Source organism: Neocloeon triangulifer, unplaced genomic scaffold (genome assembly GCF_031216515.1).
Source record: "Neocloeon triangulifer isolate White Clay Creek 2 clone unplaced genomic scaffold, ASM3121651v1 ptg000013l, whole genome shotgun sequence".
Classification (NCBI taxonomy): Eukaryota; Metazoa; Arthropoda; class Insecta; order Ephemeroptera; family Baetidae; genus Neocloeon; species Neocloeon triangulifer.
In genome coordinates this window covers 74193-87728 of record NW_026775555.1, presented here as the reverse complement: position 1 = coordinate 87728, position 13536 = coordinate 74193, and the positions used below count along the sequence as shown (strand labels likewise).

Here is a 13536-nt window from a genome sequence, read left to right as displayed (position 1 = left end):
TTTTTTAAAACTTAAATTTAATTAATATTAATGATTTTTATTTTTAAATTAAATTTCAATTTTTATAAATTTAAAAAAAAACATCACCAGCTGGTGGATTTAGCTGGTGGATTCACCAGCTAGTGCCAATTGTTTTTTTTTTAATTTACATATGAAAAAAAATTTCAATTTAATTTATTAAAATTAATTTTATTTATAAAATAATTATAAAATTCCCCCTTTTTTTAATTATAAGAACTTAAATTTAATTAAATTAAACTAATGTTATTTATAATTTATACATTAATTTTCATTTTACAAAAATTTAAAAAAAAAAATAAATAAAAAAAACATCACCCGCTAGTTAATTTAGCTCTTGAATTCACCAGCTGGTGACAATAATTTTTTTTTTTAATTCTCAAATATAAAAAAATTTATTTTTATTTATATTAATTCATTAACTTATTGTATTAACTAATTCATATTAATTTTATGTATGAAATATTTATAAAATTAATCCCGTTTTTTAAAATTTTATAAAAATAAAATATAATTAAATTTAAATCATTTTATTTATAAATTACGTTTAATTTTTTGGAAATTTTATGAAAATTAAAAATAACCAGCTGATTTATTCATTCAGAATTAGTTTTAATTGATACCCTATGACTCTCTTAAGTTGCTCAATGGCCTTTAATTTTCCAGGCGATGCCAGGCCGCCTCCTGTGCATGCATCTCCGCTGAAGACTGTTGTAGCCTCGTCAAGCACCAGCACAGTCAAGCACAGTCTTCAGTGGCACCATCCTTCTGCAGGGCGTCCTGCACGCTGCCCTTCAATGAGAGGAGGCACCTGGTGCCCATACACTCCATGAAGTCCCGACTAGAAAGCCTGGAAGCTCGGAACGAGTCGCTCGTCATTTGTTGGTTTGTAAAAATAATTCAGTTGGAATTTTTTTAATTTTTTGGGACGATTTAAACATTCTTAAATGTCTCTTAATTGATGTCTCTTCAATGCTTCGAAGTTGATCAAGTTTTATTTTCATCTCAATGGCCATTTTTTTTTTTTGCCAGGAGAGGCCAGTCCGCCCATTTGCGGCCGGTCGGTGCACGACGATTTTAGCATCGGAGACTCCAGCAGAGTCTTCAAGTGGCAGCAACCTTTATCAGGGCGTCCTGCTCCCTGCCTTTGAATGAATGGAGGCCACTGGTGCTCAAATACTCTGCAAAATCAGCCCAGAAAGTCTGGCAGCTCGCAGCGAGTCACTCGTAATCGGCAGGTATGTCAGATTAATTCAGTTGGATTTTTTTATTAATTTTTTGGGAAGAAGTTTAATTTAATCTATTAATATTAATTTTATTTATAAAATTAATCCCATTTCTTAAATTTTTTAAAACCTAAATTTAATTAAAATTAATTAATTTTATTTTTAAATAAAATTTAAATTTTTATAAATTTAAAAAAAAACATCACCAGCTGGTGGATTCAGCTGGTGAATTCAACAATTGAATTCACCAGCTGGTGCCAATTTTTTTTTAAAAATTTTAAAAAAATTTAAAAAAATTAGAATTAAATTAATGAATCTTAATTTTATTTCTAAATATTTATAAAATTTATCCCTTTTTTAAAAATTAAAATTTAAGTATTTTAAAAAATTTTATTGATAAAATATATTTCATTTTTTAAAATTTTAAAAAAATAAAAAAACATCCCCTGCTGGTGTATTTAGCTGGTGAATTCACCACCTTAATTAACCAGCTTAATTCACCAGCTAAATTCAGTTGGTAAATTGAGCGTTTTAATTCTAATGGTTAATTAAGCTGGTGAATTCACCAGCTGGTGACTATAATTTTTTTTAAGTTTTTTAATTAAAAAAATTTAATTTAATTAATTAGTATTAAGTTTATTTATATAATATTAATCCCTTTTATTGTTTTTTAACAATTAAAATTTAATTATTTTAAATAAATTTTATTTATAAATTATACTTCAATTTTTGATAATTAAAAAAAAAACCTCATCAGCTTGTGAATTGAGCCTGTGAATTCACCAGCTGGTGACAATTTTTTTTTTTTAAATTTCGAATTATAAATTAAAAGTTAATTAATTTAAATTAATTTATTTATAAATTAAATTACAATTTTTAATAATTATAAAAAATAAAAAAAAACCTCACCAGCTTAATTCACCAGCTGGTGAATTGAGCTGGTAAATTGAGCTTTTTAATTCAAATGGTGAATATTGCTGGTGAATTCTCCAGCTGGTGACAATTATTTTTTTTTTTTAAATTTACAAATTTAAACAAATTTAAATTTAGTATATTAACATTAATTTTATTTATAAAACATTTATAAATTTAATTTTTTTTCTAAATTTTATAAAAATTAAATTTTTATATTTATATTAGTTTTATTTATGATTTATATTGCGATTTTTAAAATTTAAAAAAAAAACATCACCAGCTGGTGAATATTTTTTTTTTTTTTAATATTCCTTATATTTAAAAAAGTTGAATTTAATTTATTAATATAAATTTTATTTATAAAATTAATCCCATTTTTTAAAACTTAAATTTAATTAATATTAATGATTTTTATTTTTAAATTAAATTTCAATTTTTATAAATTTAAAAAAAAACATCACCAGCTGGTGGATTTAGCTGGTGGATTCACCAGCTAGTGCCAATTGTTTTTTTTTTTTAATTTACAAATGAAAAAAAATTTCAATTTATTTTATTAAAATTAATTTTATTTATAAAATAATCATAAAATTCCCCTTTTTTTAATTATAAGAACTTAAATTTAATTAAATTAAACTAATGTTATTTATAATTTATACATTAATTTTCATTTTACAAAAATTTAAAAAAAAAAATAAATAAAAAAAACATCACCCGCTAGTTAATTTAGCTCTTGAATTCACCAGCTGGTGACAATAATTTTTTTTTTAATTCTCAAATATAAAAAAATTTATTTTTACTGTTGTAGCCTCGTCAAGCACCAGCACAGTCAAGCACAGTCTTCAGTGGCACCATCCTTCTGCAGGGATGCCCTTCAATGAGAGGAGGCACCTGGTGCCCATACACTCCATGAAGTCCCGACTAGAAAGCCTGGAAGCTCGGAACGAGTCGCTCGTCATTTGTTGGTTTGTAAAAATAATTCAGTTGGAATTTTTTTTAATTTTTTGGGACGATTTAAACATTCTTAAATGTCTCTTAATTGATGTCTCTTCAATGCTTCGAAGTTGATCAAGTTTTATTTTCATCTCAATGGCCATTTTTTTTTTGCCAGGAGAGGCCAGTCCGCCCATTTGCGGCCGGTCGGTGCACGACAATTTTAGCATCGGAGACTCCAGCAGAGTCTTCAAGTGGCAGCAACCTTTATCAGGGCGTCCTGCTCCCTGCCTTTAAATGAATGGAGGCCACTGGTGCTCAAATACTCGGCAAAATCAGCCCAGAAAGTCTGGCAGCTCGCAGCATTAATTTTAGATTTATTTGTGATTAAATTACTGGGTGACCTTCAAATCTTCCTTCCTTGCCTTCCCTCTCTTCCTGACCAACATCCTCAATCCCTTAAAAAATTTCAAGGGGTGCCTTGGCCTGTTTGTCCCACTCGGCTCGTCGTCCACCTTTTTCTCCTTCGCTCGTCTCCTGTTTGAATCACTTTTAATTATTATTTTTTTAACAGGTGACGTTCCTCTCGCGCGTCCTTGACATTTCACCAATCCTTGCATGCCCACGCACCAGCCCCATCATTTTCAAAGCATGCCTTGCACTAATTCCACCCTCATCCACCCCCTAAACCCAGATTAACGTAGATGGCTCATTCCTTTTCACATTAATTTTAGATTTATTTGTGATTAAATTACTGATTAACCTACAACTCTCCCATCTTTGCCTTCTCTCTCTTCCTGACCAACATCCTCAATCCCTTACAAAATTTCAAGGGGTGCCTTGGCCTGTTTGTCCCACTCGGCTCGTCGTCCACCTTTTTCTCCTTCGCTCGTCTCCTGTTTGAATCACTTTTAATTATTATTTTTTTAATAGGTGACGTTCCTCTGGCCCTTCTTTGGTCTTTCAGCAAGCCATGCAAGCCCACCGAGCAGCAACATCATTTGCAAAGCGTGCCTCACTTTCAATCCACCCTCAACAACCCACGCACATCGAGTAAAGCAGCCGGCTTAGTATTTTTGTAAGTAAATTTTATATTTATTTTCTATTTAATTTCTAAGTGACCTTCAACTCTCCCATCTTTGCCTTCTCTCTCTTCCTGACCAACATCCTCAATCCCTTACAAAATTTCAAGGGGTGCCTTGGCCTTTTTGACCCTCAAGGCGCTACGTCCATTATTTTTGCTTTAGCATGAACTATGCTGAACACTTTTAATTTTTATTTTTTTAATAGGTGACGTTCGTCTCGCGCTTCCTTGACATTTCACCAATCCTTGAATGCCCACGCACCAGCCCCATCATTTTCAAAGCATGCCTTGCACTAATTCCACCCTCATCCACCCCCTAAACCCAGATTAACGTAGATGGCTCATTCCTTTTCACATTAATTTTAGATTTATTTGTGATTAAATTACTGGGTGACCATCAAATCTTCCTTCCTTGCCTTCTCTCATTTCCTGACCAAAATCCTCAATCCCTTACAAAATTTCAAGGGGTGCCTTGGCCTTTTTGACCCTCAAGGCGCTACGTCCGTTATTTACGCTTTAGCATGAACTATGCTGAAATCACTTTTAATTTTTATTTTTTTAATAGGTGACGTTCCTCTCGCGCGTCCTTGACATTTCACCAATCCTTGCATGCCCACGCACCAGCCCCATCATTTTCAAAGCATGCCTTGCACTAATTCCACCCTCATCCACCCCCTAAACCCAGATTAACGTAGATGGCTCATTCCTTTTCACATTAATTTTAGATTTATTTGTGATTAAATTACTGATTAACCTTCAACTCTCCCATCTTTGCCTTCTCTCTCTTCCTGACCAACATCCTCAATCCCTTACAAAATTTCAAGGGGTGCCTTGGCCTTTTTGCCCCTAAAGGCGCTACGCGTTATTTACGCTTTAGCATGAACTATGCTGAAATCACTTTTAATTTTTTTTTTTTTTTAATACGTGACGTTCCTCTCGCGCTTCCTTGACATTTCACCAATCCTTGCATGCCCACGCACCAGCCCCATCATTTTCAAAGCATGCCTTGCACTAATTCCACCCTCATCCACCCCCTAAACCCAGATTAACGTAGATGGCTCATTCCTTTTCACATTAATTTTAGATTTATTTGTGATTAAATTACTGGGTGACCTTCAAATCTTCCTTCCTTGCCTTCTCTCTCTTCCTGACCAACATCCTCAATCCCTTACAAAATTTCAAGGGGTGCCTTGGCCTGTTTGTCCCACTCGGCTCGTCGTCCACCTTTTTCTCCTTCGCTCGTCTCCTGTTTGAATCACTTTTAATTATTATTTTTTTAATAGGTGACGTTCCTCTGGCCCTTCTTTGGTCTTTCAGCAAGCCATGCAAGCCCACCGAGCAGCAACATCATTTGCAAAGCGTGCCTCACTTTCAATCCACCCTCAACAACCCACGCACATCGAGTAAAGCAGCCGGCTTAATATTTTTGTAAGTAAATTTTATATTTTTTTTCTATTTAATTTCTAAGTGACCTTCAACTCTCCCATCTTTGCCTTCTCTCTCTTCCTGACCAACATCCTCAATCCCTTACAAAATTTCAAGGGGTGCCTTGGCCTTTTTGCCCCTAAAGGCGCTACGCGTTATTTACGCTTTAGCATGAACTATGCTGAAATCACTTTTAATTTTTTTTTTTTTTTAATACGTGACGTTCCTCTCGCGCTTCCTTGACATTTCACCAATCCTTGCATGCCCACGCACCAGCCCCATCATTTTCAAAGCATGCCTTGCACTAATTCCACCCTCATCCACCCCCTAAACCCAGATTAACGTAGATGGCTCATTCCTTTTCACATTAATTTTAGATTTATTTGTGATTAAATTACTGGGTGACCTTCAAATCTTCCTTCCTTGCCTTCTCTCTCTTCCTGACCAACATCCTCAATCCCTTACAAAATTTCAAGGGGTGCCTTGGCCTGTTTGTCCCACTCGGCTCGTCGTCCACCTTTTTCTCCTTCGCTCGTCTCCTGTTTGAATCACTTTTAATTATTATTTTTTTAATAGGTGACGTTCCTCTGGCCCTTCTTTGGTCTTTCAGCAAGCCATGCAAGCCCACCGAGCAGCAACATCATTTGCAAAGCGTACCTCACTTTCAATCCACCCTCAACAACCCACGCACATCGAGTAAAGCAGCCGGCTTAGTATTTTTGTAAGTAAATTTTATATTTATTTTCTATTTAATTTCTAAGTGACCTTCAACTCTCCCATCTTTGCCTTCTCTCTCTTCCTGACCAACATCCTCAATCCCTTACAAAATTTCAAGGGGTGCCTTGGCCTTTTTGACCCTCAAGGCGCTACGTCCATTATTTTTGCTTTAGCATGAACTATACTGAACACTTTTAATTTTTATTTTTTTAATAGGTGACGTTCGTCTCGCGCTTCCTTGACATTTCACCAATCCTTGCATGCCCACGCACCAGCCCCATCATTTTCAAAGCATGCCTTGCACTAATTCCACCCTCATCCACCCCCTCAACCCAGATTAACGTAGATGGCTCATTCCTTTTCACATTAATTTTAGATTTATTTGTGATTAAATTACTGGGTGACCATCAAATCTTCCTTCCTTGCCTTCTCTCATTTCCTGACCAACATCCTCAATACCTTACAAAATTTCAAGGGGGTCCTTGGCCTGTTTGTCCCACTCGGCTCGTCGTCCACCTTTTTCTCCTTCGCTCGTCTCCTGTTTGAATCACTTTTAATTATTATTTTTTTAATAGGTGACGTTCCTCTGGCCCTTCTTTGGTCTTTCAGCAAGCCATGCAAGCCCACCGAGCAGCAACATCATTTGCAAAGCGTGCCTCACTTTCAATCCACCCTCAACAACCCACGCACATCGAGTAAAGCAGCCGGCTTAATATTTTTGTAAGTAAATTTTATATTTATTTTCTATTTAATTTCTAAGTGACCTTCAACTCTCCCATCTTTGCCTTCTCTCTCTTCCTGACCAACATCCTCAATCCCTTACAAAATTTCAAGGGGTGCCTTGGCCTTTTTGACCCTCAAGGCGCTACGTCCGTTATTTACGCTTTAGCATGAACTATGCTGAAATCACTTTTAATTTTTATTTTTTTAATAGGTGACGTTCCTCTCGCGCTTCCTTGACTTTTCACCAATCCTTGCATGCCCACGCACCAGCCCCATCATTTTCAAAGCATGCCTTGCACTAATTCCACCCTCATCCACCCCCTAAACCCAGATTAACGTAGATGGCTCATTCCTTTTCACATTAATTTTAGATTTATTTGTGATTAAATTACTGATTAACCTTCAACTCTCCCATCTTTGCCTTCTCTCTCTTCCTGACCAACATCCTCAATCCCTTACAAAATTTCAAGGGGTGCCTTGGCCTTTTTGCCCCTAAAGGCGCTACGCGTTATTTACGCTTTAGCATGAACTATGCTGAAATCACTTTAAATTTTTATTTTTTTAATAGGTGACGTTCCTCTCGCGCGTCCTTGACATTTCACTAATCCTTGCATGCCCACGCACCAGCCCCATCATTTTCAAAGCATGCCTTGCACTAATTCCACCCTCATCCACCCCCTAAACCCAGATTAACGTAGATGGCTCATTCCTTTTCACATAAATTTTAGATTTATTTGTGATTAAATTACTGGGTGACCATCAAATCTTCCTTCCTTGCCTTCTCTCTCTTCCTGACCAACATCCTCAATCCCTTACAAAATTTCAAGGGGTGCCTTGGCCTGTTTGTCCCACTCGGCTCGTCGTCCACCTTTTTCTCCTTCGCTCGTCTCCTGTTTGAATCACTTTTAATTATTATTTTTTTAATAGGTGACGTTCCTCTGGCCCTTCTTTGGTCTTTCAGCAAGCCATGCAAGCCCACCGAGCAGCAACATCATTTGCAAAGCGTGCCTCACTTTCAATCCACCCTCAACAACCCACGCACATCGAGTAAAGCAGCCGGCTTAATATTTTTGTAAGTAAATTTTATATTTATTTTCTATTTAATTTCTAAGTGACCTTCAACTCTCCCATCTTTGCCTTCTCTCTCTTCCTGACCAACATCCTCAATCCCTTACAAAATTTCAAGGGGTGCCTTGGCCTTTTTGACCCTCAAGGCGCTACGTCCGTTATTTACGCTTTAGCATGAACTATGCTGAAATCACTTTTAATTTTTTTTTTTAATACGTTACGTTCCTCTCGCGCTTCCTTGACATTTCACCAATCCTTGCATGCCCACGCACCAGCCCCATCATTTTCAAAGCATGCCTTGCACTAATTCCACCTTCATCCACCCCCTAAACCCAGATTAACGTAGATGTCTCATTCCTTTTCACATTAATTTTAGATTTATTTGTGATTAAATTACTGGGTGACCTTCAAATCTTCCTTCCTTGCCTTCTCTCTCTTCCTGACCAACATCCTCAATCCCTTACAAAATTTCAAGGGGTGCCTTGGCCTGTTTGTCCCACTCGGCTCGTCGTCCACCTTTTTCTCCTTCGCTCGTCTCCTGTTTGAATCACTTTTAATTAATATTTCTTTAATGGGTGACGTTCCTCTGGCCCTTCTTTGGTCTTTCAGCAAGCCATGCAAGCCCACCGAGCAGCAGCATCATTTGCAAAGCGTGCCTCACTTTCAATCCACCCTCAACAACCCACGCACATCGAGTAAAGCAGCCGGCTTAATATTTTTGTAAGTAAATTTTATATTTATTTTCTATTTAATTTCTAAGTGACCTTCAACTCTCCCATCTTTGCCTTCTCTCTCTTCCTGACCAACATCCTCAATCCCTTACAAAATTTCAGGGGTGCCTTGGCCTTTTTGACCCTCAAGGCGCTACGTCCGTTATTTACGCTTTAGCATGAACCATGCTGAAATCACTTTTATTTTTTTTTTTTTTAATACGTGACGTTCCTCTCGCGCTTCCTTGACATTTCACCAATCCTTGCATGCCCACGCACCAGCCCCATCATTTTCAAAGCATGCCTTGCACTAATTCCACCCTCATCCACCCCCTAAACCCAGATTAACGTAGATGGCTCATTCCTTTTCACTTTAATTTTAGATTTATTTGTGATTAAATTACTGGGTGACCTTCAAATCTTCCTTCCTTGCCTTCTCTCTCTTCCTGACCAACATCCTCAATCCCTTACAAAATTTCAAGGGGTGTCTTGGCTTGTTTGTCCCACTCGGCTCGTCGTCCACCTTTTTCTCCTTCGCTCGTCTCCTGTTTGAATCACTTTTAATTATTATTTTTTTAATAGGTGACGTCCCTCTTGCCCTTCTTTGGTCTTTCAGCAAGCCATGCAAGCCCACCGAGCAGCAACATCATTTGCAAAGCGTGCCTCACTTTCAATCCACCCTCAACAACCCACGCACATCGAGTAAAGCAGCCGGCTTAGTATTTTTGTAAGTAAATTTTATATTTATTTTCTATTTAATTTCTAAGTGACCTTCAACTCTCCCATCTTTGCCTTCTCTCTCTTCCTGACCAACATCCTCAATCCCTTACAAAATTTCAAGGGGTGCTTTGACCCTCAAGGCGCTACGTCCTATATTTACGCTTTAGCATGAACTATGCTGAAATCACTTTTAATTTTTTTTTTTTAATACGTGACGTTCCTCTCGCGCTTCCTTGACATTTCACCAATCCTTGCATGCCCACGCACCAGCCCCATCATTTTCAAAGCATGCCTTGCACTAATTCCACCCTCATCCACCCCCTAAACCCAGATTAACGTAGATGGCTCATTCCTTTTCACATTAATTTTAGATTTATTTGTGATTAAATTACTGATTGACCTTCAACTCTCCCATCTTAGCCTTCTCTCTCTTCCTGACTAACATCCTCAATCCCTTTCAAAATTTCAAGGGGTGCCTTTGCCTTTTTGACCCTCAAGGCGCTACGTCCGTTATTTACGCTTTAGCATGAACTATGCTGAAATCACTTTTAATTTTTATTTTTTTAATAGGTGACGTTCCTCTCGCGCGTCCTTGACATTTCACTAATCCTTGCATGCCCACGCACCAGCCCCATCATTTTCAAAGCATGCCTTGCACTAATTCCACCCTCATCCACCCCCTAAACCCAGATTAACGTAGATGGCTCATTCCTTTTCACATTAATTTTAGATTTATTTGTCATTAAATTACTGGGTGACCATCAAATCTTCCTTCCTTGCCTTCTCTCTCTTCCTGACCAACATCCTATATCCCTTACAAAATTTCAAGGGGTGCCTTGGCCTGTTTGTCCCACTCGGCTTGTCGTCCACCTTTTTCTCCTTCGCTCGTCTCCTGTTTGAATCACTTTTAATTATTATTTTTTTAATAGGTGACGTTCCTCTGGCCCTTCTTTGGTCTTTAAGCAAGCCATGCAAGCCCACCGAGCAGCAACATCATGTGCATAGCGTGCCTCACTTTCAATCCACCCTCAACAACCCACGCACATCGAGTAAAGCAGCCGGCTTAATATTTTTTAAGTAAATTTTATATTTATTTTCTATTTAATTTCTAAGTGACCTTCAACTCTCCCATCTTTGCCTTCTCTCTCTTCCTGACCAACATCCTCAATCCCTTACAAAATTTCAAGGGGTGCCTTGGCCTTTTTGACCCTCAAGGCGCTACGTCCGTTATTTATGCTTTAGCATGAACTATGCTGAAATCACTTTTAATTTTTATTTTTTTAATACGTGACGTTCCTCTCGCGCTTCCTTGACATTTCACCAATCCTTGCATGCCCACGCACCAGCCCCATCATTTTCAAAGCATGCCTTGCACTAATTCCACCCTCATCCACCCCCTAAACCCAGATTAACGTAGATGGCTCATTCCTTTTCACTTTAATTTTAGATTTATTTGTGATTAAATTACTGGGTGACCTTCAAATCTTCCTTCCTTGCCTTGTCTCTCTTCCTGACCAACATCCTCAATCCCTTACAAAATTTCAAGGGGTGCCTTGGCCTTTTTGACCCTCAAGGCGCTACGTCCGTTATTTACGCTTTAGCATGAACTATGCTGAAATCACTTTTAATTTTTATTTTTTTAATAGGTGACGTTCCTCTCGCGCGTCCTTGACATTTCACTAATCCTTGCATGCCCACGCACCAGCCCCATCATTTTCAAAGCATGCCTTGCACTAATTCCACCCTCATCCACCCCCTAAACCCAGATTAACGTAGATGGCTCATTCCTTTTCACATTAATTTTAGATTTATTTGTCATTAAATTACTGGGTGACCATCAAATCTTCCTTCCTTGCCTTCTCTCTCTTCCTGACCAACATCCTATATCCCTTACAAAATTTCAAGGGGTGCCTTGGCCTGTTTGTCCCACTCGGCTTGTCGTCCACCTTTTTCTCCTTCGCTCGTCTCCTGTTTGAATCACTTTTAATTATTATTTTTTTAATAGGTGACGTTCCTCTGGCCCTTCTTTGGTCTTTAAGCAAGCCATGCAAGCCCACCGAGCAGCAACATCATGTGCATAGCGTGCCTCACTTTCAATCCACCCTCAACAACCCACGCACATCGAGTAAAGCAGCCGGCTTAATATTTTTTAAGTAAATTTTATATTTATTTTCTATTTAATTTCTAAGTGACCTTCAACTCTCCCATCTTTGCCTTCTCTCTCTTCCTGACCAACATCCTCAATCCCTTACAAAATTTCAAGGGGTGCCTTGGCCTTTTTGACCCTCAAGGCGCTACGTCCGTTATTTATGCTTTAGCATGAACTATGCTGAAATCACTTTTAATTTTTATTTTTTTAATACGTGACGTTCCTCTCGCGCTTCCTTGACATTTCACCAATCCTTGCATGCCCACGCACCAGCCCCATCATTTTCAAAGCATGCCTTGCACTAATTCCACCCTCATCCACCCCCTAAACCCAGATTAACGTAGATGGCTCATTCCTTTTCACTTTAATTTTAGATATATTTGTGATTAAATTACTGGGTGACCTTCAAATCTTCCTTCCTTGCCTTGTCTCTCTTCCTGACCAACATCCTCAATCCCTTACAAAATTTCAAGGGGTGTCTTGGCTTGTTTGTCCCACTCGGCTCGTCGTCCGCCTTTTTCTCCTTCGCTCGTCTACTGTTTGAATCACTTTTAATTATTATTTTTTTAATAGGTGACGTCCCTCTGGCCCTTCTTTGGTCTTTCAGCAAGCCATGCAAGCCCACCGAGCAGCAACATCATTTGCAAAGCGTGCCTCACTTTCAATCCACCCTCAACAACCCACGCACATCGAGTAAAGCAGCCGGCTTAATATTTTTGTAAGTAAATTTTATATTTATTTTCTATTTAATTTCTAAGTGACCTTCAACTCTCCCATCTTTGCCTTCTCTCTCTTCCTGACCAACATCCTCAATCCCTTACAAAATTTCAAGGGGTGCCTTGGCCTTTTTGACCCTCAAGGCGCTACGTCCGTTATTTACGCTTTAGCATGAACTATGCTGAAATCACTTTTAATTTTTTTTTTTAATACGTGACGTTCCTCTCGCGCTTCCTTGACATTTCACCAATCCTTGCATGCCCACGCACCAGCCCCATCATTTTCAAAGCATGCCTTGCACTAATTCCACCCTCATCCACCCCATAAACCCAGATTAACGTAGATGGCTCATTCCTTTTCACTTTAATTTTAGATTTATTTGTGATTAAATTACTGGGTGACCTTCAAATCTTCCTTCCTTGCCTTCTCTCTCTTCCTGACCAACATCTTCAATCCCTTACAAAATTTCAAGGGGTGTCTTGGCTTGTTTGTCCCACTCGGCTCGTCGTCCACCTTTTTCTCCTTCGCTCGTCTCCTGTTTGAATCACTTTTAATTATTATTTTTTTTATAGGTGACGTCCCTCTGGCCCTTCTTTGGTCTTTCAGCAAGCCATGCAAGCCCACCGAGCAGCAACATCATTTGCAAAGCGTGCCTCACTTTCAATCCACCCTCAACAACCCACGCACATCGAGTAAAGCAGCCGGCTTAATATTTTTGTAAGTAAATTTTATATTTATTTTCTATTTAATTTCTAAGTGACCTTCAACTCTCCCATCTTAGCCTTCTCTCTCTTCCTGACCAACATCCTCAATCGCTTACAAAATTTCAAGGGGTGCCTTGGCCTTTTTGACCCTCAAGGCGCTACGTCCGTTATTTACGCTTTAGCATGAACTATGCTGAAATCACTTTTAATTTTTATTTTTTTAATAGGTGACGTTCCTCTCGCGCGTCCTTGACATTTCACCAATCCTTGCATGCCCACGCACCATCCCCATCATTTTCAAAGCATGCCTTGCACTAATTCCACCCTCATCCACCCCCTAAACCCAGATTAACGTAGATGGCTCATTCCTTTTCACATAAATTTTAGATTTATTTGTGATTAAATTACTGGGTGACCATAAATTCTTCCT

At 38.1% G+C, this 13536-nt stretch overlaps 2 long non-coding RNA genes across 2 annotated transcripts; both read left to right on the top strand.

Annotated features, from left to right (window-relative positions):
* Nucleotides 1-1060: 1060 nt before the first annotated feature.
* On the top strand, nucleotides 1061-4163 carry LOC132198890 (uncharacterized). Its single transcript, XR_009442056.1, has 3 exons — nucleotides 1061-1256; nucleotides 2965-3121; nucleotides 3268-4163. It is a non-coding gene; the product is annotated as an uncharacterized LOC132198890 (long non-coding RNA).
* A 3454-nt stretch (nucleotides 4164-7617) lies between these two features.
* Nucleotides 7618-13118, top strand: LOC132198651 (uncharacterized). The gene is made up of 6 exons (XR_009442003.1): nucleotides 7618-8826; nucleotides 9399-9543; nucleotides 10466-10613; nucleotides 11542-11689; nucleotides 12259-12403; nucleotides 12975-13118. It is a non-coding gene; the product is annotated as an uncharacterized LOC132198651 (long non-coding RNA).
* The last annotated feature ends 418 nt before the right edge of the window (nucleotides 13119-13536 follow it).